Source organism: Salmo salar, chromosome ssa20 (genome assembly GCF_905237065.1).
Source record: "Salmo salar chromosome ssa20, Ssal_v3.1, whole genome shotgun sequence".
Lineage (NCBI taxonomy): Eukaryota > Metazoa > Chordata > Actinopteri > Salmoniformes > Salmonidae > Salmo > Salmo salar.
The window spans coordinates 32,265,679-32,289,306 of NC_059461.1; the positions used below are offsets into that span (position 1 = coordinate 32,265,679).

Below are 23,628 nucleotides of genomic sequence, written 5' to 3' on the forward strand. Positions count from 1 at the left end.
TACTCCTGAACTTATTTAAGCTTTCCATAACAAAGCGGCTGAATACTTATTTACTGAAGACATCAGCTTTTTATTATTGTTTGTATTTGTAAACATTTCTAAAAACATAATTCCACTTTGATATTATGGGGAATTTTGTGTATGCCAGTGACCCAGTCTCAATTTACATTTTTCAATTTACATTTTTCAATTTACATTTTAAATTCAGGCTGTAATATAACATTTTTAAAAAGTCGAGGGGTGTGAATACTTTCTGAAAGTAAAAAATGCCTGTCTCTGGTTTTGAACAAAAATGTTGTATCATTTTTCCAGGCTGGAAGGCCTTTAGAAAGCTATGTTTAAAAAAATGTTTTATTGGCATCACAACTCTGTAGGGTCACCTCATATTGGCCTATTTCTGAATAGTAGACTTGACTCAAAAATCGTATGCATTTAAAATGGTAACAACATAGTATTTCTGCAGTGCAGCTAGCAGGCACACCCTGAAACCACTGATGACCTCCTCGTTGGGCATCTGAAAGGTCACTCTGGTGTACCACCTGGTCAGCACGCTAGGGGAGGGGATGAATGGGTAGGGGAAGAATGGGTAGAAATGTCATAGGCAATATCCCAAATGGCACACTATTCCTTATACAGTGCACCCTATGGGCCCTGGTCAAAAGTAGTGCACTATATAGGGAATAGGGTGTCATTTGGGATACAACCATAATTAGGTCAGAGCCATCAATAATCTGTTAATTGCAATTATTAGCCCTATTCGAAAAGGATTCCGTTTACTGGGGGAGGTTGGGTAATATACTTGTGTGCACAAGCACAAAACACCACACTGTAACTTTAGTCCCGAGCGAATCTGCCACGGCAGTAATTTTTATATGGCAGGAGTGTAACAATTCCAGACAGAAAAACCTAAATGTTTTTCAAAAAACTAATTTGTATTCAGGACAAAAAGTTAATTGCTTTGACACATTTTTCAGTATTACTTTAGTGCCTTGTTGCAAACCGGATGCATATTTTTGTACTTCCTTTTGTACTTCCTTTTCACTCCTTGTCATTTAGGTTAGTATTGTGGAGTAACTACAATGATGTTGATCCAGCCTCAGTTTTCTCCTGTCACAGCCATTAATCTCTGTAACCGTTGCCCATATGGTGAAATCCCTGAGCGGTTTCCTTCCTCTCCGGCAACTGAGTTAGGAAGGACGCCTGCGTCTTTGTAATGACTGGGTGTATTGATACATAATCCAAAGTGTAATTAATAACTTCACCTTAAAAGGGATAATCAATGTTTAATATTTTTATTTTGACCCATCTACCAATAGGCGCCCTTCTTTGCGAGCATTGGAAAACCTCCATGGTCGTTGTGGTTGAATCGGTGTTTGAAATTCACTGCTCGACTGAGGGACCTTACAAATAATGTTGTGTGTGGGGTACAGAGATACTTATTGTTGCCATAAAGTGGTTGAATACATTTCAGCTTTATTTTTTATTAATTTGTAAAAGAAATGATAAAATAATTTCATTTGTGTAAGCCAGTGACAAAAAAAAATCTGAATTTAATCAATTTTAAATTCAGGCTGTAACAACAAAGTGTGGAAAAAGTTGGTGAGAATACTTTCGTTAGGCACTGTATCTAATTCACTGGCCAGTTTATTAGGTACTCCAATCTAGCACCGGGTCAGGCCCCCTTTGCCTCGAGAACAGCCTGACTTCTTCAGGGCATGAAAACATTGCTCAATTAGTATCAAGGGACCTAACATGTGCCAGGAAAATATTCCCCACACCATTACACCACCACCAGCCTGTTCCATTGCCACCAGACAGAATGGGGCCATGGACTCATGCTGCTTACGCCAAACCCTAACTCTGCTTTCAGCATGACGCAACAGGAACCGGGATTCTCGGTAAACCCTAGACGTTGTGCGTGAAATGCTCAGGAAGCCAGCCGTTTGAGATACTGGAATTGGCATGCCTCCCACCAACAATCATACCACACTCAGTCACTTAGGTCACTCTTTTTGAGCCCATTCTAATGTTCCATCAAACAGTAGCTGGATGCCTGCTTTATACTGTACAGCAAGCCACAGCCACATGACTCAGTCTGTTGGAGCTAACCATTTTTGCGAACCTAATAAACTGGCCACTGGGTGTACATAATGTCCTAGCCTACCTCTTTCAGGTAATACATTCAATGCAGTATTAGCCTTTATATTTAGCTAATGAATGACGGGATAATATGCATAAGCTTCTAACTTATAGCCTCTGCATTGTTCTCTTGCACAAAACGCAGCTGCTCTCCCCTGGCCTCTGCTTTTAGCTGTTGTGGCGTCCCAGGAAAAGCTAGATTAGAATAACTTTTTTTGCATTTATTATACTAAGACTATACGAAGAGGGATGCAAGCTTGCTCTTGTTGGTGGATTGTTAAATACAGCAGCCAAAATAATCTTAATGATTTGAAAAATGAGTGTGCAATGGTGATAGCAGTTATTTATTCAGACCATAACCATTCAATCTTCGTGAAGAGATTACTCTAGTCCTATATTATTCTAGCATGTCATTACAATGAAGATAAGGACAAAACGTATTTAATTTAACTGTTGAAAGCGAGGAAGGAATGAGGCTACAATACACACGTCGAACACAGGAAATATTATCAAAAAGGTCATGTGTCAGGCTACTAAGTCTAAATATGTAAACCAGGCCCAAAATATAGTTCGCTAGCCTATAATTGTAACTTTGTAGGCCGCATAGCCTACACCAGCATTGCGTGTTCTCTCCCAGCTTCATGGTTTGAATGAGGTGCATAATTCCATACAATATACAGTACAGCACGGATGGGAAATGTGGGGCCCTCTTTTAGGCCCGCGGATCAAATTACATTTCCAAAAACTGAACCTACTGTTGAGTAAGAATCGTAGAATACACAAGGTGCAATTTCGAAATGTGGTAGTACATCAGCAGTTTCTGTTATGTCAGTCATTGACAGTTGCTCATGTCAGCTAATATTTTTTAGATTTGGTTAGCCAAAGCTGCCAGCTATAGAAACTTGTTGTAATCATGGTCAAAGTACCGACCTTGGGCCCCCCCATTGATCATTAGATATCATTAAAAACGGCAAACATTTATCTCCACCCTTTGGCAAAATGTATAGAATTGCAGGATACTTTGCTATAAAACTGATAATTTCACTCCACCCTATGGCAAAATGTGAGAATGCAGCAAACTTGCTTTAAAACAGCAACATTTTCTCTACGCACCATGCCAAAATGTGTAGAATTGCACATAAATAACTCACACTACCGTTCAAACGTTTGGGGTCACTTAGAAATGCCATTTTTGAAAGAAAAGCAAATTCTTTGTCCATTGAAATAGATCAGAAATACAGTGTAGACATTGTTAATGTTGTAAATGACTATTGTAGCTGGAAAAGGCTGATTTTATTTTATTTTTTAAATTATGGAATATCTACATCGGCGTACAGAATACCATTATCAGTAACCATCCCTCCTGTGTTCCAATGGCACGTTGTGTTAGCTAATCCAAGTTAATCATTTTAAAAGGCTAATTGATCAATTGAAAACCCTTTTGCAATTATGTTAGCACAGCTGAAAACTGTTGTTCTAATTAAAGAAGCAATAAACTGGCCTTCTTTAGACTAGTTGAGTATCTGGAGCATCAGCATTTGTGGGTTCGTGATTTGATACGATACAGAAACATCTGATTGCCGTGGACGTGCATCACAACTCCAGCAAGAAGAACAGATCAGTAATGGGCTTTGTCGCCCGCCTGAACAGGTATAAAAACAACGCACCCCTTAAAAGATACAGCCACATATTGGAGTAACATATAAGTCAATAGCCCTATTTGGACTAGGGTTGAATAATTTCCCAGTATTTTACAAATGTTCCATCCCAATAATAAATCCCTCTTCTCCCGGGTAACCCTGTATCGCCCACCAAAATCAAGTGTCATTCTAAAGCATATTAATGTCTGGATTAAAGGGATTCTACATTAAAGGGATACTTCGGGACTAGCATGCTTCTAGATAACGCAATGACTGGAAGTTTATGGGTAACACTAGTTTGCATTGGCTCGCAAATGTACCTTTAACCTGTTGGGGCTACAGGTTAGCAATGAACCCCGAGTCGGGATTGCTAACAAGGCTGGAAATTCAAAACATCAAAAATCTAATAATTTCAATTTCTCAAACAATCAACTATTTTACACAATTTAAAAGATAAACATCTCCTTAATCTATTTAAACGTAGAGCAAAGATGGACGTTAACAATACTACACTATAACAACAACAACAACAAAAGACAATAGCCATCAGGCAACTAACGGTCATCATGTTTGTGGCCAGCAAACCTCTCCTGCTCATCCATAATGCTATTGTCAACCGTCATTTAACTTCAGGCTAAATTATTCAAATCAGAGCCCCAGTCTTCTGCTTCCAGTCACGACTGTGTCAAAACAGTGTGCTCTGACTGCAACCTGAAGCTTGCTGCCTTATGGCAGCGTCATCCTGGTCACATCACTCCTCTGCTCCAGCCTCCCAAAGGGTAACATGAGGCGCCCCACCTTCACCAGAACTGTTAAGTGGCAGGCACATTTTAAAATAGCTGACTTCACAAAAATAACAAAACAAATCCCCTTACATATTCAGACTGCATACTGAAAATTGAATACAGCAACATTACACTCTACTTGTTTTATATCATCCCATTCGCATGTCACTATGGGTAAATGTTTGTTGTCCACTACAAAGTAAGGGATTTGTGCGGAAGAAACATTTTGGTTGAATGCATTCAGTTGTGCAACTAACTAGATATCCCTTCTTTATGTTATACAAAGCTTTAATTCTGACTTTCATGTCTCTCTGGATTCATCAACCCACTGTCTCCATTGTAATATTCATATGTGAATACATACTGAATTATAATTGGATGCATTTTACCGCCGTATCATACTGTGCGGTGATTGGTTAAGACCACCCAGACGGTTAGGTCATGGGCAGTTGATCGTGGTTGGAGATAGGCTAACATGTAGTTGTAGCTAGTTAATAAAGAGTTATGTTAAGAAACATCCTGTAGTTCTGCGTTTTATTATTTTGTACAAAGTGTACAAAACAAAACATCCATCTGGTGGACACAATACATATCTACACCCAAACTTGAAACAGTCAACATCAGCCCTTTATTTAACTAGGCAAATCAGTTAAGAACAAATAATTATTTACAATGACGGCCCGTTGGGTATACCCCTTCGGGGATTGCTTGACAAGATACAACGCGCGAAATTCAAAACAGAATAAATCGAATAATTTAAATTTCTCAATCTTACACCCTTTGAAAGATAAACATCTCCTTAATCTAACCACGTTGTCCGATTTCAAAAAGGCTTTACGGCGAAAGCATAAAGTTAGATTATGTTAGGACAGTACATTGACAAAACATTACACACAGCTATTTTCAATGCAAAGACAGGCGTCACCAAAAGCAGAAAACCAGCTAAAATGATGCACTAACCTTTGACAATCTTCATCAGATGACACTCCTAGGACATTATGTTAGAACAAAAAATGCATGTATTGTCTATCAAGTTCATATTTATATCCAAAAACAGCATTTTACAGTGGCGGTGAAATTCAGAAAATATTTTCCCTCAAATGCTGCCGGTGAATCAGCGCTACAATTTACAAAATTACTATTCGAAAACATTGGTAAATTATAATATTGTCATTCAAAGAATTATAGATTAACATCTCGTGAATGCAACCGCATTGCCAGATTTCAAAATAACTTTACTGGGAAATCACACTTTGCAATAAACGAGGTGCTATGCTCAGACAAATAGGCTAGGCGATACAGGTTAGCGCCATCTTGGAACCATCTAAAATCAAATATACTATTGTAAATATTCACTTACCTTTGATTATCTTCATCAGAAGGCACTTCCAGGAATCCCAGGTCCACAACAAATGTAGTTTTGTTCGAAAAAGTTAATAATTTATGTCCCAATAGCTCCTTCTTGTTAGCGCGTTCTGTAGGCTACTCAAAATGTACCGAAGCGCGCAGGACTTGTCGCCACGAAAGAGCAAAAAATATATATTTACGTTCGTTCAAACATGTCAAACGTTGTATAGCATAAGTCTTTAGGGCCTTTTTCAAACAGAACTTCAATAATATTCAAGGCGGACGATTGCATTGTCTTATAAAACGTTTCGGAAAGAAAGGGTCCCCACACGCATGCGCGTCATAGTAGACATGGCCATCCGCCTGTGACCTAGTTTACAGCCTTCCCGTTCGGTCAGTTTTTACAGGAGAACACTCAAACCACTTTGTAAAGACTGTTGACATCTAGTGGAAGCCTTGGGAAGTGAAAAATGAATCCTAACTCACTGTGTTTCAATGGCAAAGGCTTGAAGTGATTCCACACATCAGATTTCCACTTCCTGTTAGGATTTGTCTCAGGGTTTTGACTGCCATATGAGTTATGTTATACTCACAGACACCATTCAAACAGTTTTAGAAACATTAGAGTGTTTTCTATCCAAATCTACTAATTCTATGCATATTCTCGTTTCTGGGCAAGAGTAGTAAACAGTTTAAATCGGGTACGTTTTTTTATCCAGCCGTGCAAATACTGCCCCCTATCCCCAACAATGACGGCCTACCCCAGCCAAACCTGGACGACGCTGGGCCAATTGTGCGCCGTCCTATGTGACTCCTAATCACGGCCGGTTGTGATACAGCCTGGAATCGAAACAGGGACTGTAGTGACGCCTCTTGCACTGAGATGCAGTGCCTTAGACGGCTGCACCACTCGGGAGTCCTACTTTACCAGTAAAGAATATAATGCCTAACAGAGGGATGTTCACAGTCCACAGTTCTCCCCCAGTTTGCAGTTCATCTGTAGCAGGATTTTCTGGGCATCGCTTCTCAGCTTTTGGGGCTGGGAGATGGCCCGGATGTTGATGGCCTACAAAGCAAAAGAGATTAACATTTATTTTTTAATTCAACTTTTAAATGTATTTTAGATTAACATTTGCGTTAGGCTAAACAAGCAATTGAAACCTTTTTGTGTGCTCATGAAAACCTGGACATTTTGTGAACATCTGGTTCCTAAATTATGGTTCCTTGCCTTTTCCCCTGAACCCTTCAGTATTCTGATAGGACCTGAGGTGAAGGCTAAGCAAAATAGTGCTGGCACCCATCCTGTTATTTACTTTTGCTTATTGTATGTTGTGTGTTGCCGAGTAGACTATCCTGACTAAATGAAGATGAATAGTCTGGAGATGTGGCCGTATCAACCTGAGAGGGGACTGGACTCTGGATGCAGTAGAGCTTCTTGATGGCGCAGTAGAGCTTCTTGATGGCGCAGTAGAGCTTCTTGATGGCGCAGTCGAGCTTCTTGATGGCGCAGTCGAGCTTCTTGATGGCGCAGTCGAGCTTCTTGATGGCGCAGTCGAGCTTCTTGATGGCGCAGTCGTCTCTGTTGCCTGTCATGATGCACACCACCAACTGCACTTTGGGCTGAACTTTTTTTTACAAAAAAATTCAAATGTGTTTAGAGGCGATAGTGACATGTCCTGCCTCACTGGTGAGCTGGGAATGGATGCTCTTGACATAGGTCTCAATGCGGTCGTCCTTCAGCTCCACGCGGATGGGCTGGTCCAGCCTCAGGCCCATTGGCCCGGCCACCATCCCAAATCCGGACACTAGCTCCTCTGCCTGCTTAGCAAAGCAGGTAGAATATGGCCCAGCAGTTCATGGGGATCTGATAGACAAACATTACAGGCCAGAGGAGAATAGAGCAGTCAGTAAAGAGAAAGGGTGAATCTGAAATGACATTCCCTATGTAATGGACTATTTTTGTCCAAAGCCAGGCTGATTTCAGTTTATTTTTCTTCAATATTTTTTTTTAAGTGGCTGCATAGGGCATAAATATCCGTAATCAACCCCAAAACAGACTGCAGTACAGACTAGGGTTGGGCATGTAGGCAGACGAGTCACAGGAAGGACACTATAGAGGACTGTAGTTCCACACATTGTTTATGATTTGGTGCTTAGTCTAGGCTATATGTAAATCTTATTTAAATTGGTTATGGCTTTGGTAACAATCTCATTAAGTCCCTGTTAATAATAAAACAGTTAGGCCTAGTTATTTTTTTCTTGGTAAAGGAAACTAACACAGAGTACACAACAGCGGTCCAGCGCAGAGCTCACAGCCTACCTCAATGAAGATGCCATCGGAGGAGACTATAACCTACTGGCAATGTGGAGCAGAAATTGGCGCTTTCCAGTCAAGGCCAACGTCGCCCAAAAAAGACCTGTATATCTGTGCAACAAGCACTCAGTCTGAACATGTTTTCAGTAAAGCAAGCAATATTGTCACTCTACTCCAAAGACTTCTTAAACCAGAAAAGGTGAACATGCTGTTTTTTCTTGCCATAAACCTTTAGGTAGGCCTAAGACAACAATAACTAGACCCAATTGTTGTGTATTGATATTCTTTTGTCCCTTTAGGGCACCTGTAACTCCCCCTTGTTTACCTACTTTGAAAGTTCTTCCTGTGAAACGCATTAATCAATGCCCACGTCCTGTCTCATGTCCTGTCCTTGTATTAGTTGTATAAGTAATACAGTGTGCTATACAACACCAATGGTTCCTAATTGCTCTTTATTTAAATGTGAAAAATGGAGCCTACATTCAAATCATCCATATTGGAATTTACAGGACCCATATGTATTGGGTGCATTACACATTAGGGTGTCAACCCAGGGTGCTCAGAATGACAGACAATTACATTTCAATTATGGTAATGCTTCTTAACAGAACATGAAACTCATGTAATAAAACATCCAATAAAACATAATTTTCAAACATTTGCCAAAATGCAATTTGTGGAAAAACACCATTCTAAACAGCGCACCTGATAGAGATGAAAATCTGTCACATGTAGAACCTCTGTTAGAAATGTAGGAAGAGGGGGAATCTAAAGATGCAACAACTAGGATGTGTTGCTAATATGGATTGTGCCTTTGGCTTCTGGACAACGAAAGAAAGTTGATATGAAAACCAATAGAACAGGAGAGAAATGGCAGTGGTGGGTTCAATAGGTTAGTAAATGAGAAAACAACCATATGCCAAAATTATATAACTACTCCCGTCTATACCGAAATAAAATACTTCAAGAAAGCATTACTTAGACACAAAGGAATCGAGGATCATTAGCTTCTTTAAAAAAAATAGCTGTGGATTGTTTCAAATCACAAGCTTGTAGGCCTATGCCTATTTGGGAAGCCCGCAATTTGTGGCAATAAGCCTAGCTGATTGTTGAGTTGCGGCTGTCAGTGAAAAGCATCTAAAATGTGAAGATAATGCATCTCGAGTATAATCTAAAATGTTGAGACAAGGGGAGGGGTGTGTGGTGAAGATATAGGCGAGTCTCTCTCCAGAATTGCTCAGCTGTCGCTCAAATTCTTGCGCATTCATTGTTTCATTAAGTTCATTGTTTGCCCTTTCATTTTAAAAAAAATCAATTCCCCATTACATACTGTATGCCACCAGTAATAAATGTACCGTAAATCCCATGTAATTTGGTTACGTAGATTTATGTTAATGCATGTATTAATTCATAATTTACCGTTCTCATTCTCGGATTGTAAACGTTGTTTGCAGAGTTCACAACCTGCTACATGTAACAGTGTAGGTTCCGTCCCTTTCTTCGCCCCAACCTGGGCTCGAACCAGGGACCCTTGCACACATCAACAACTGACACCCCACGAAGCATCGCTACCCATCGCGCCACAAAAGCCGCGGCCCTTGCAACGCAAGGGGAAACCCTACTTCAAGTCTCAGAGCGAGTGACGTCACTGATTGAACCGCTATTAGCGCGCACCACCGCTAACTAGCCATTTCACATCGATTACATACACTTGGGAGAAACACGTTTTGGTTCTTTTCATAACCATCATTTATAAGATTTGTCAATTTCTTCCTTGTCTTTTGTTTGGAGTGCTCCATGTAAACAATGAGCATGTGTCTGGTTTCTATGTCCTGATAATGTTGAGGGAGCGCGCACGCCTGAGCACGCATAGAAGTACCTGGCCTGCTGCGCGAAAATGTAGGAAAGTGTTTTTACATCCATTGTGAATAATAAAGTAAAACTATAGTTCCTCATAGTTAGCTATTTGAAAAACCTTTCCAATAATCACCAATCGTAGGTGTGAAAGAGCAATGGAAGTGATTGGCCTTTTATAAACTGGGTGGTTCGAGCCCTGAAAGCTGATTGGCTGACAGCTGTGGTATATCACACCATATACTACGGGTATTACTTTTTTTTTACTGCTCTAATTACGTTGGTAACCAGTTTATAATAGCAATAAGGCACCTCTGGGGCTTGTGGTATATGGCCAATATACCACAGCTAAGGATTGTGTCCAGGCACTCCGCAATGCGTTGTGCATAAGAACAGCTCTTAGCCGTGGTATATTGGCCATACACCACACCCCCTCGTGCATTATTGCTTAAATAGGCCATGAGTTCCATGCGTCCATTTCTTTAGCCACCAATGGATCACAGTGTATCAATGTGTCCATATGGCAGAGGCAGGTGATCTCACATTAGTGGACATTTAACTTTAAGATGATCATTTTAACTCAGATTTTTATGATTGAGAAATTAAAATGTTATTATTGAAATGAAACTTATCTCCAGGTAATAGGCCAAACAAAAACCCTGCTGACACATATTTACTGAAAATGTAGGCTATGACCATCGTTGGTGGCATCACGATCAATGATGGCTGTCAATTATCGTCGCTAAAGGATGCAATCATAATGTTGCCCAAGCTATAGTATAAAGCTATAGTAAGCTAGTCATTCCCCTGACATCAGTGGGCTGTACTTGACCCTTTGACTCACACAGCTGATTGAAGCATCCCTGACAACCTCCCTGGACCAGCTGACATCAGCTCCGGTGACAAAGGATGCTGACAAGCAGACAGACGGTCTCCAGGGGAATAATTCTTCCTGTAATCTAGATGAACCAACAGAATAGTTCATAGTACTTTTTATAGTTACACAAAGAAAGGTATGTGAGCCTGTATGCATGAAACATCTGAAGGGGGGGTGGGGGAAAAAAAGTCCTTTTACAAGTGCTTGTAAAACTGGAGAGTAGTGGATACATACTCTGACCTCAATCAAAGTAGTAAGAGCACGTTAAATATTCTTTACTCTTGAGTCCATTTAACTCGGCAGGAATTTTAGAAGACTTGAACTATTCTAACCCATTACGAGCTGCCAGCAGGTCACTGGCAAATGTTTATCAACTGAGATTTACTCTTGGGAATGTATTTTATTACTCAACTTTTAAAAGCAGCTTTGATCCAATTTATGACATCCTCTTGTGGTTAAACTTTGAAGGAAAAGCCGTTTGTTCCAAGTTATTTTTCTAAAGCTAAACTCAGCTTCAACGTGGCCCCTGGGAGCTGTGTTGGTAGGCTTTCTGCACACAGGACGAGCCTAATAAACCTAAACATAGCGATTGTAGAGCCCGACCGATATGGATTTTTGGGTCCGATGAGCGATATTAGGGAGGCAACAGTCACCTATTACCAATATGCTTTTTTAGAGGTGGAATTAAAAATCATACCTTTTCTTTTCACATTGTGCCTCAAAGGATTAACTGATACTCCAAATTATGATTTCTTAACTAAATATTACAATTTAAGAACATTTTATTTGTGGTTTACATGATCACCACCAAAAAGCAACTATATCCTCTATAAATAAAAAAATACCTTCTTAGGTAGAACTTACAGATTTGTCTATGGCAGTAGATAAGAATGCAGAAGTGTTTGTGCTGAAGCACTACAAGCACACTAATAAACAAGGGCTGAATGAATTAAACTTAGTCTCAAAGTAAATCTGAAACGGCACTTTTTATTAAAACACACATCACGACAAGAGAGACAACACTACATAACGAGAGGCCTAAGACAACAACATAGCATGGCAGCAACACATGACAACATGGTCGCAGCACAAAACATGGTCAAAACATTATTGGGCACAGACAACATCACAAAGGGCAAGAAGGTAGAGACAACAATACATCACGCGAAGCAGCCACAACTGTCAGGGATGTGTGTGCTTTGGAGACCTTTAACAGAATGTGACTGGCAGAACGGGTGTTGTATGTGGAGGATGAGGGCTGCAGTAGATATCTTAGATAAGGAGGACTGAGGCCTAAGAGGTTTCTATAAATAAGCATCAACCAGTGGGTCTTGCGACGGGTATACAGAGATGACCAATTTACAGGGGAGTATAGAGTGCAGTGATGGCCGAATGGTAAAGAACATCTAGCCGCTCGAGAGCACCCTTACCCGCTGATCTATAAATTACTTCTCCGTAATCTAGCATGGGTAGGATGGTCATCTGAATCAGTGTTAGTTTGGCAGCTGGGGTGAAAGAGGAGCGATTACGATAGAGGAAACCAAGTCTAGATTTAACCAAGTCTAGATTTAACTTTAGCCTGCAGCTTTGATATGTGCTGAGAAGGACATACTCCCAAGTACTTGTATGAGGTGACTACTTCAAGCTCTAAACCCTCAGTGGTAGTAATCACACCTGTGGGGAGAGGGGCATTCTTCTTACCAAAGCATATGACCTTTGTTTTGGAGGTGTTCAAGGTTAAGAGCAGAGAAAGCTTGTTGTACACTAAGAAAGCTTTGTTGTAGAGCGTTTAACACCCTCAGCCTGTACACTACATTGCTTTACAACAGTCAAATGTCATGTAATGAAACAATTGATGACAACCGTGCAATGAGAGCTTGTTTAGAGATAATTTTGAGGAGATTGTAAACTCTATTGGAATCGTTCCCATTGTGTATGTTCCCATGCGTCGTCAATGGACCGCGTGGTGCATTCTGGGCGATTCTAGGACAAGAAATGCTGTCCTTCAAGGAATGTATGGGAGTTAATTGTGCGCTAGCTCAAAAAAACAACATTCGCATGAATTTCGTCAACAAGTAAAACGCAAATATATTCAGAGATTTGAGACAATTAACTTGTTCTCTGTAATATCACATAGCTTTGAAATTGTTACATTACGTACTTTCATGGAAAATAGGCTGGTTTCTCGACTCATACCCTGATTTTGAGGGATTGCTTGACGATAAGCTTAGCAACCGCGTGACTCAACATGACAACATGAACACGATTGGCCGACAGTCTGCTGCGTAAGGCGTTCCTTCATTCATTGTCCAATGGGATTCCTATCTCCTCGTTTCTCCCATCTCTGGCTTGTTATCACATGTTGTCTGTTATTACAAGCACATGCTAGCTCTTCATTATAAAAATGTTTTTTTTACTGAAACTAATGGAAATTACACATATTCAATTAAATCTATTGGCTATATATTTCAACTGCAAATGGCACGCGCTGATGACTGAACTTTAATGCAGGAAATGTTTGTCACTGGTTTTAGTCACATTGTAATTTAGGTAGCTAGCAAACTTATGAATGAAGCGCGTGGTCAGAATGATAGTTAGCGCAGATCTAACTAAGCCCACTAACGTAATAGGCCTAGACAGTAACACTGTTATGTTTGTATGAATGATGTGTCAGTGTTGACTTTGGCGCCAGTCCAGTGTTTGCACATATGTAGCACAGATAGCTTTTTAGCTAGGCTAACTACCTTTCTGGCTAGATAGAGCTTAATTACATTGCTGGTTAGCTAGCGTTAACCAAGTGAGCATGTGATGAGGACAGGGCTGCTTGCGTGGTGAAATATTTACTTATTCAAATACACTGTCGCTGGAAAACTACTCAGCGTCAAACCACCATGGACACTCACGGATTCTCACGTGACTTACAGGCTGAATGATGTTCAATGAGCAGCTCAGAGCGCCCTCTCCTGGCAACCATTGAAACTTTCTAAAAATAACTGCAAATGAGCACACGTATTTGTTAATTCTATGTATACAATAACGGTGCTTTAAATGGTGGAATAAAGACTGATACAAATGTTTCTGTGAAAGGCTAACATCTGCAGATAATATCAGTCGGGCTCTAATTAATTGTGCATTTAATTTAACACACGACTGACCTATTGCTGTCCATTTAACTTGATGGATTTCACGAACGACGATCCAGCATCCAACCATTTTTTTAAGAGTAATGTGTGAGTGAGCATGTCTAATGAGCTATGTGGAGCCTCACTACCAGATAGACTTAATTTTATGTGCGACTTCAGCTACACAACACATTTCCGTCAAATGTTGATTGTTTAATTGTGCCGTGTGTATCCTCACCACCAGGATGTCTTGGCTGATCTCCAGCCCCCAGCGTGCCAACTCCGTCTGGGCTCTGGGTTGGTGTTCTTCAGGAGCTGCTTCAGGGAGTGGGTGTGCTGCTCACTACTCACTCACATTGATGTGCATTGTCAGGTCCTGGGACGGTAAAACCGTTACTTTCATTCTATAACAATATAATTACTCTAACTTTGCCCTTCCCATTTAATCTCTGACGTGTCTGGGTTCAAATAGTATTTTTTGTTTCCCCACCCCCAATACTTGGAGCACTACATTCAGCCTGTCTGGATTGCCAGCTAGGTTTATGGTGTAGAATTTTGGGATTATTCAATTTATTTAATTGAGGCAGGAAAACTCAAGCAAGCACAGCATTTGAAAGAAAACAATAGTAACCAGCTAATGTGTTATCAAATGCTGCGTTATCAAAATCACTGTGCTGCCTTCGTGGACTGTGGATGTCACAGAATGTAAATGTCACAGAAAACCCCCCAGGGAAGAGAATGCATTGCTGACACAATGATTTTACCATCATGGCTTGGAAGTCCGTTCACATTTTGTCAGGAATTCCAGTCATGAAGGAGAGCTCAGGCAGAAGCAGGATCATGCCGGTTATGACTTGCTGTAAGATAAAAACACAAAATTAAATAGAACGTATTGTATCTCTATGGAGAAGAATGTCTCCAACTCATCAATAGAAACTCAGAACGACTATTTATAAAGCATGTGTGATAGTAGAACATCATAAAGAGCTATGAAAACAGAGTATCTTGCAATTAATCCCAATACTGACTTGCCCCATAAATTGGCCTTCTGTTTCAGGGATAGTATTCCGTTTCAGGGTTGTTGGGTGTGTTAGCTTCAGCAAACGAGTCCTGCGGAATGTTTTTATCTTTCCCCCTTGCTTGGACCTCTTTTTGGGCCGATGGATAAGCATGGGTTGGGCCATATCTTTTATGGTGATGCAGTAGTTTTTGCTGTTCATATTACAGGAAAAAAGTTATAATACACACATAGGAAATGCACTTGAATAACACACACGGCTCTGTTCAAAAACATAGATTAGTTGCCAGCTTGAGATTGAATGAATGGGCAACTTCAGACCCGGCCTTACCTGTAGTCGGCCATGTTGAAGGAATCTTTGAGGGATGCGGTAGGTGTGGTTGTTTTAGCGGGTGATGACAATGCTGCCGATCAGCTCTTTGGTGCACTCATCCCGGAAGCTCTCCCTGCTTTTTTGGTAGATCACTTTCTTGGGATGCAGAGGGGTCAAAAGGACAAAGGTTACCACTCTGGGCCCTGCAAGTCAGCCCATTTGTTTCCCAGCATATATCCCTTTAGTGACCAAGACTAGACAACCCCTCAGTCTCACAAGTCCCTGAGGTTGTTTTGAAGTGGTTGAGGCATACTCGGTGTCCAAATCTCTATGAGCAGGCTGATGCACTTTCTGTGAGAGCTTGTCGATATTTGTTGAAATATGAGTGTATCAGTGAAAATGCTATTTGTAAATACCTCTATGGCAAAAAAAGTGTTTTAAATTGGTATGAACTACAGTAGACGGCGCACCATGTGGGTATACACACCATGTGTATCTACACTGAGTATACCAAACATTAGGAACGCCTTAATATTGACTTGCACCCCACAGTTGTGTCAAGTTGGCTGGATGTCCTTTGGGTCGTGGACCATTCTTGATACACATGGAAAACTGTTGAGTGTGGAAAAGCACAGCAGCATTGCAGTTCTTGGCACAAACCGGTGCGCCTGGCACCTACTACCATACCACGTTCCAAGGCACTTAAATCTTTCCGATTCACCCTCTGAATGGGACAAGTGCACAATCCATTGCTCAATTGTCTCAAGGCTTAAACATCCTTCTTTAACCCGTCTCCTCCCCTTCATCTACACTGATTGAAGTGGATTTAACAGGTGACATCAATAAGGGATCATAGTTTTCACCAGGATTCACCTAGTCATTCTGTCATGGAAAGAGCAGGTGTCCTTCATGTTTTGTACACTCAGTGTACACCTTAAAATATCTGTCAAGAGAACAGATTTATCATGCATATTTTAGAGTATTAGACAAGTTAGTCAGTGACATAATGTAACCATTCTTCTAAGTGGTTAGGTTGAACTCACATGCAGTCAAGGAGGGAGTCGTATCACAGCACTTTGTGGGACACATCCACATGGAGGTACAGGCTTCCGTCAGTGTGCTTTCTGCACATTGAGTAACCTGGCCACACCTGCAGCCTAGAATATGAAGATGGAAACCAAGTGGCTTGAGTCAGCTGCTATTATCCTAGAGATTTCAGTTGGAGTATAATTTCTCAGTCTGTGGACAATTTGAATTCCTTCCCGATGTTCACAAGTATGACCGCGCTTTTTGGAACGTAATGATTCCGCCCCACATGCTTCAGTCCCAGGATCCTCATTAACCTTGACAACACACAGGGAGAGAACACTAATGTCTCGTCTAACCAGACAAATTGAACATTTGGTGTAGCCAGCCAGGCTTTTTTTGGGGGGGTTATATATATTAGATTTGTAAAATTAGCTACTTCAGTAAAAAAGCTTTTTAGGATTTAGGGGGAAATTGACCGTTTTAAAAAGTCTGGCCTCGTGTGTAAACCATTTGAGGCCTCTCTAGAAAGGAATTGTTTTTGCTTGTGTAACCGATGTGAAATGGCTAGTTAGTTAGCGGTGGTGCGCGCTAATAGCGTTTCAATCAGTGACGTCACTCGCTCTGAGACCTGAAGTGGTTGTTCCCCTTGCGTTGCAAGGGCCGCGGCTTTTGTGGCGTGATGGGTAACGATGCTTCGTGGGTGTCAGTTGTTGATGTGTGCAAGGGTCCCTGGTTCGAGCCCAGGTTGGGGCGAAGAGAGGGACGGAACCTACACTGTTACACTTGAAGCTATCAAACGAGCACAATAGATGACTCCATGTAGAGAACAAGGGGAGATTCAGACAACATGGCTGCACTTACGGCAGGTTTTCCATTTACATTTTCCATTTACGTCATTTAGCAGACGACTTAGAGAAAGTCTCTCATAGGTAGACCACAGGCCTTTAAACCCCCCCCCCAATTTCTCAAAATGTAAAAAAGATCAATTAGTGGTGGACCATTAGCGGCTCATATTGCAGCACTGTGGTGTATTTATTAGAGACCAAATGGAAGACAACATACTGTAAACAGGGAGGGACTACCTGAACTTGTCCAATAAGAACCATTGTTTTCTGTTGTAAAATGTTTTGCTATGATGTGCCCTAATGAAGGCTGCATTTTGCAGTTATGAATACGGCCCTGTTACCTCCTCAATACCACGTTGTAAAAAGGGGATGCACAGGTCAGAATGGGGTGGCAGGATCTTAGTCATCTGAACCTTGATGTCAACCTCCTCCTTAAGCAGCAGTTCCCATTGAGTGTATTACTAAGTTTAAGCCAATTATTTGGAATTATTTGTCTTTTGCAATTATTTCCCTGATGCACTTCAGAGACATCAGGGAAAAGTGAACTACCTCTTCCATCTTCACATGGAGGTAGAGAATTGAGGCGTCAAAAGCAACATCTCCCTTGGTGGGGCGATGGTCCTTTATGACAAATCGCATTCCCATCGACTCAGCTTTGGGACTGAAAGGTGGGACAAATGGAATAATAAGTTAAATTTAGATGTGCTGGCACTACTGAAATGCTTCTATGGAACGAGGTGCTTATCTGAGTGAAGTCATGACTCATGTAGTCCCAAAAAAACGTTTTCAAATACTCAACAGGGCAAATGTTATTTCTACAGCAGATATTTTTCACAGGAATGTTGCTCTTTTTTTCCCTAATACATGTACTTACGTGAAAGTGACATGGTACTGATATACTACCTCGTTCCTGCAGCCAGATATGGTTTGAGCCTATGTGCAATGTTATTCCTTTGGTACCAATCTTTTGGAATGGTTTACTGAAAAAGGAGAGAAAATAACCGTTCAATGACTAGGCCTAACAGTCATAAAACACACAATTCATAATATAATGAGCTCCAACAGTAATTGGGACAGTGACACATTTTTTGTTGTTTTGGCTTTGTACTCCAGCACTTTAGATTTGAGGGTATTTTCATCCATATCGGGTGAACCGTTTTAGAAATTACAGGACTTTTTGTACATAGTCCCCCCATTTTAGGGGACCAAAAGTATTGGGACAAATTCACTTAGGTATATTATAGTAAAAAGTAAAGTATTTGGTCCCATATTTATAGCACGGAATGACTACATCAAGTTTGTGACCAAACATTTGTTGGATGCATTTGCTGTTTGTTTTGGTTGTGTTTTAGATTATTTGTGCCCCGTAGAAATGAATGGTAAATAATGTAGTGTCATTTTGGAGTCACTTCTATTGTAAATAAGAATATAATGTTTCTAAACACTTATACATTAATGTGGATGCTACCATGATTACAGATAATCCTGAATGAATCGTGAATAATGATGAGGGAGAAAGTTAGACTCATAAATGTCATAAACCTCAAAAATGCTAACCTCCCCTGTCATTGTAATGGTGCGAGGTTAGCATCTTTTGGGGATCTGATATTTGTGAGTCTCTGTTGTGCAGCGTACATGAGGTGATGAAGTTACACTTGTATGCAATTCATTACTAAATGTTTGCTATAACATACCGTCATTTCCGGACTATTAAGCGCACCTGAATATAAGCCGCACCCACTGGATTTAAAAATGTTTTATAATTTTGAACATAAATAAGCCGCACATGTCTATAAGCCGCAGGTGCCTACCGGTTCATTGAAACAAATGAACTTTACACAGGCTTTAACGAAACACGGCTTGTAACAAAAATAAATAGGCTTTAACGAAACACGGCTTGTAACAAAACATTTAAAATGAGCAGTAAGCTTTAGTTGTCTTTTTGCACTGAGTCAATTCCTCATGCTGCTGTTTCCAACGTCTTATCATCGACTCATTAAGACCAAGCTCCCGTGCAGCAGCTCTATTTCCTTTTCCAACAGCCAGATCAATCGCCTTCAACTTGAAAGCTGCATCATATGCATTTCTCCGTGTCTTTGCCATGAGGGTGACAAAATGACTACCGTAATCAGAATGATGCGAAGTTTCAGAGCGCTTGATTTAATCTAAACAGGAAACAAAAAAGTTGTTTGACCTTAACCCGTTCGGCAATTTCATTGGTCTAATGAAAGCTTCATGCTGCCAAAAAACTGAGCACGTCACAGAATGTGTTTTTTTTTAGAAAAAAAAATTGAAAGCACGAAAAATCCATATATTAGCCGCGTCATTGTTTAAGCCGCGAGGTTCAAAGCCTGGGAAAAAAGTTGCGGCTTATAGTCCGGAATTTACGGTATTTTATAACGGCTTTCTGCCAGAAGTCAAAGAGCTCTGGTTGAGTTATCTGTACAGCTGCCATTTTTCCCCTGTGCTTCCTACTAGCGTTTTCTTCTCTTCAGTTCTTCTCCACTCTGCTCCATGTACACATGCTGCTCTTCCTTCAGAAAATGTATGCATCACACCTTTATTTGCACAATTTCTCTTGTTCACTTTCGATTGTAAGTGTCCAATCACCAAAAATGACAGTCGGTAGCTACTAGCTATGCTTGTATAACTTTATGAGCTGGATTTGCCTGTCTTTGCAATTAGTTTGTTCGTTTTCACTCATTAGAATTGAGCTATTAGTTTGTGCTAATTTTGTTTGCATTCTGGTAATAGCATTCTTGTAATAGAGGCTTTTCTTGCACTTTTAGCTCCCCCTTGTCTGCTATGCTGTTAATACTGTAAATTCCGGGATAAGAGAAGGACGCTATGACAATATAGAAATCTGGATACCGCCCAAGCCTACCTTATAGTCTTTGGAACATTTCAAGTCCAAAGTGCTGGAGTAGAGAGCCAAAACAACAACAAAAATGGTTACTGTCCCAATAGTTTTGGAGCTCACTGTATACAAATACATTTCTGCCTCATCATTTGATTGCCTTCAACAACAGTAACGTCATTTATAGCAACAATAACAATTTACTTCATAACAATATGTTTTCAGAACATGGTTTGACCAATACGGGTATTTAGTTACCATATGGATGGTACTTACCAGGTGGCCTCCATTTTAAGTTCTCCCTCAGTTGGACATCTACCTGGAGCCATGTGGGCTTCTTAGGGTGGGGAAGAGGGGAATCAGCGAAGACAGGATGGGGCCAGGGGGAAGAGCAGGGCCACAGTGGACCCCCTCCCAGTACCCAAGGGGGCATCGATGCTCGTCCCATTCCCATCATCTGAGATGGCAGACCTCGGCCAAGGAAGCTGCAGACAGAGACATTACAAGTTCTTAGTTGATCAAATACGCCATCCACAACATAAGTGTGACATAATATGTAGAAGAAAATAAAAATCGGAAAATATTTAAATATTTGTTTTTATATAACTAATAAGATCTATTATCTAATCAATATTACTGCTTATCTGTTTGTCTGAAGAAAAATGCTCTATTTTTATTGTCCGGCCTAGACGGTTCCTTGAATTATTAAAGGGAATGAACCATGACAATGACAAAATCACATTAGGGCTGCACAATTAATTGCAATATTGACATATGCAAGATATCTTTATCGCAATATTTTGAAACAGCCAAGCCTGGTCCTGGCCGTTCTGCGGCCCTATGCAAGGCAACAAAAATTGCTGCCCTCCCATACCCCCGCAAATCTAGAATAGTCCCAGTAAGATAAATGAAAAAAATCTGAACCAATCAGACGTGTTTATGATTTGGTTCAAAGCCGGGCCAGACTACATCCCCCAAAAATTACAACCGGTCTGGACGACACTAAAAAGAGGGGCGGTCCAGACAGGATAAAATAAGACGTCATTGATCACTGGGGTATAACCTACAATGTCAGCCTGCAATGAAATTGTATGAATGCCCATTCATGTGGTAGGCCTACTGTTTGTAAAACAGGCAGTTGCGTTGGCTTTATTAGTCCTGATTCCTGCCTGTGACTACTGGATTTGGCTATTTAACAATAGAACCGCCTAGCCTTTCAGCATTCAGAAAGGATTCAAACCTGCTGACTTTTTCCATAGTTACAGCCTTATATAGCTGAAAATAGCTATGCAGCGACGCTCCCCATCCAACCTGACCGAGCTTGAGAGGATCTGCAGAGAAGAATGGGTGAATCTCCCCAAATACCAGTATGCCAAGCTTGTAGCATCATACCCAAGAAGACTCAAGGCTGTAATCGCTGCCAAAGGTGCTTCAAGAAAGTACCTTTACAATTGCATAAATAAATATTAATGGAAATATATTAAATGACAAGATATTAAAACAGTAATTTGTTGATTGGGTCAGACACTGTATTGTGCCCATATACCCATGCCTTTACACATTAATCAATTGCGTCTTCTCTTTATGCTTCGGGTCCAGTCAGCACACAGCTGACTATGGAGCCCCACAAACAAAATCGGTTGCACTGCACACTTTTCATGGGCCTTGTTTTGTGTGCACCTGCCGACTTGACATCGTGTCTTATTTGTCCCGAGTGGGAGCTGTGGTGCTTGGCGGCCTGCAGCTTCTTTCTTGGCGTTCATGTGGTTCTCACAAAGCTCACATGCCAGATCCAGTGGGATGCATGCTGCTGAGGATGCAAACACTCTTATTTAACATTTGTACACTGTGAGTGTTGCCTTACCACTCTCCATCACTGTTGTGGAGTACAGCATTGCTGGTATGTTGTTTTGCGCAGAGGGGGGGCAGCTCCCGCCTCTGTTCATTGTTCTGAGCAGGCTAGTCTTCATTGGAATCAACTTGTCTGCCAGGGGAATTGATGTGAAGAAGTTGTCCATGGTCACATTTCTGCCTTTGCCCATGTAAGGCTCCACGAGTCTCATATTTAGAAATCAAAAATGTTTTACCTACATGTGACTCAAGGAGGATTTGATAAAGCGATGGTCCTTTCCCTGCATGTCAATTACAAGATGCGCCCATCTTCTCATGTTCAATTTGACAACTGACAGGCCAAATAGTGTCATTCATCAGATAGCCTATAGACAAGATTACATTGACAAACTCTTATGTGTGAAATTAGTTTAGGTATAGTTTCGATGGGCCGGCTGTGTAGGCTGACTGGCATTGTTTCCCGCTCATCAACTTGGAGTCAAGGATATGTTTTCATTATTCTAAAGGCCTACTGAAACACACAGCATGTTTTCAAAACGTAAAAGGGTATTGTTAGGTTCTAATTATCAGAGTAAGAACTCAACGGACACTATGAAAGCTCAAACCAAATGTATTCTTCCCAAATTATCGAACAGCTGAACAGAAAACGACATTCACACAGGCACTGATATTTAACCCTTTCTCCTATGCAGAGTCTCCTCCTACACATCTGAACAGCCAATGCATCTCTGTTGCTAGACAGAACCTTAGTGATATCTGTTCTTCCTCACATCATCTGACCTGATCTCTGCCCCAAAGTGCTCACTCCTCCACAACTCACGGCTATCATGGTGACTGGTACCAGACTGTCTCTTCTCCCAGAGGATCCCTGATGGCTAACAACAACATATCCTGACAATGTACACGTTATACAATACCCTCTCTCCCTCAGTGACATGAATAAGTATATTCAATATTCTCAGAACCCAACAGTATCAACCCGCAAGGCATACGGTCAAATTATTTGCTGCTGGTAAATAGGCATAACACACTCATTACACTATTGTCTTTCTAAATTAAAATCAACCTTTTCACCCTCCTTATCATTGTTAGGCCTAATTTAAATTCAACTGTGAAGTAAGGTGCAGAATTATCATACATGTGTCATTAATTCAGTGAGGAGAGAGCAATGCATTAGCACCTGGCTGGGTACCAATGTCCTACAGCACATTGTCTTGGCGGATTAAGTTAGCAATAAGTGTGGGGGTGAAAAAAAAGAAACTGGTAAAAAGACTAAATACTTTTCTGTTTGTGATTTTAAAATTCTGACAAATGAGCAGACATTTAGGAAATGTCAGGGATGGAGCAGGGGTTTTTTTTGGCTGCTTTTTTTATTCATTTACAAAATCAAATGGCTGGCTGTTGGCCTATGGCGGTTCTAGTGTTAAAGGGATACTTTGGGATTTTGGCAATGGTAAACATTTTATGTCTCTGCATCCAGTATGAAGGAAGTTAGGTCATTTCACAAGCCAATGCTAACTAGAGTTAGCGCAATGACTGGGAGTCTATGGTATCTCCTAGCATGCTAGCAACTCCCTTCAAACTACACGCAGACATAAAAATGGTATCCACGAGTTCATCTGACTCTGGGGAGGTAG

The 23,628-nt window shown here is 40.8% G+C and overlaps 1 pseudogene; it reads right to left on the bottom strand.

Annotated features, from left to right (window-relative positions):
- Positions 1-6,804: 6,804 nt before the first annotated feature.
- Positions 6,805-23,628, bottom strand: part of LOC106580478 (piwi-like protein 2) — a 29,650-nt pseudogene continuing 12,826 nt past the window's right edge.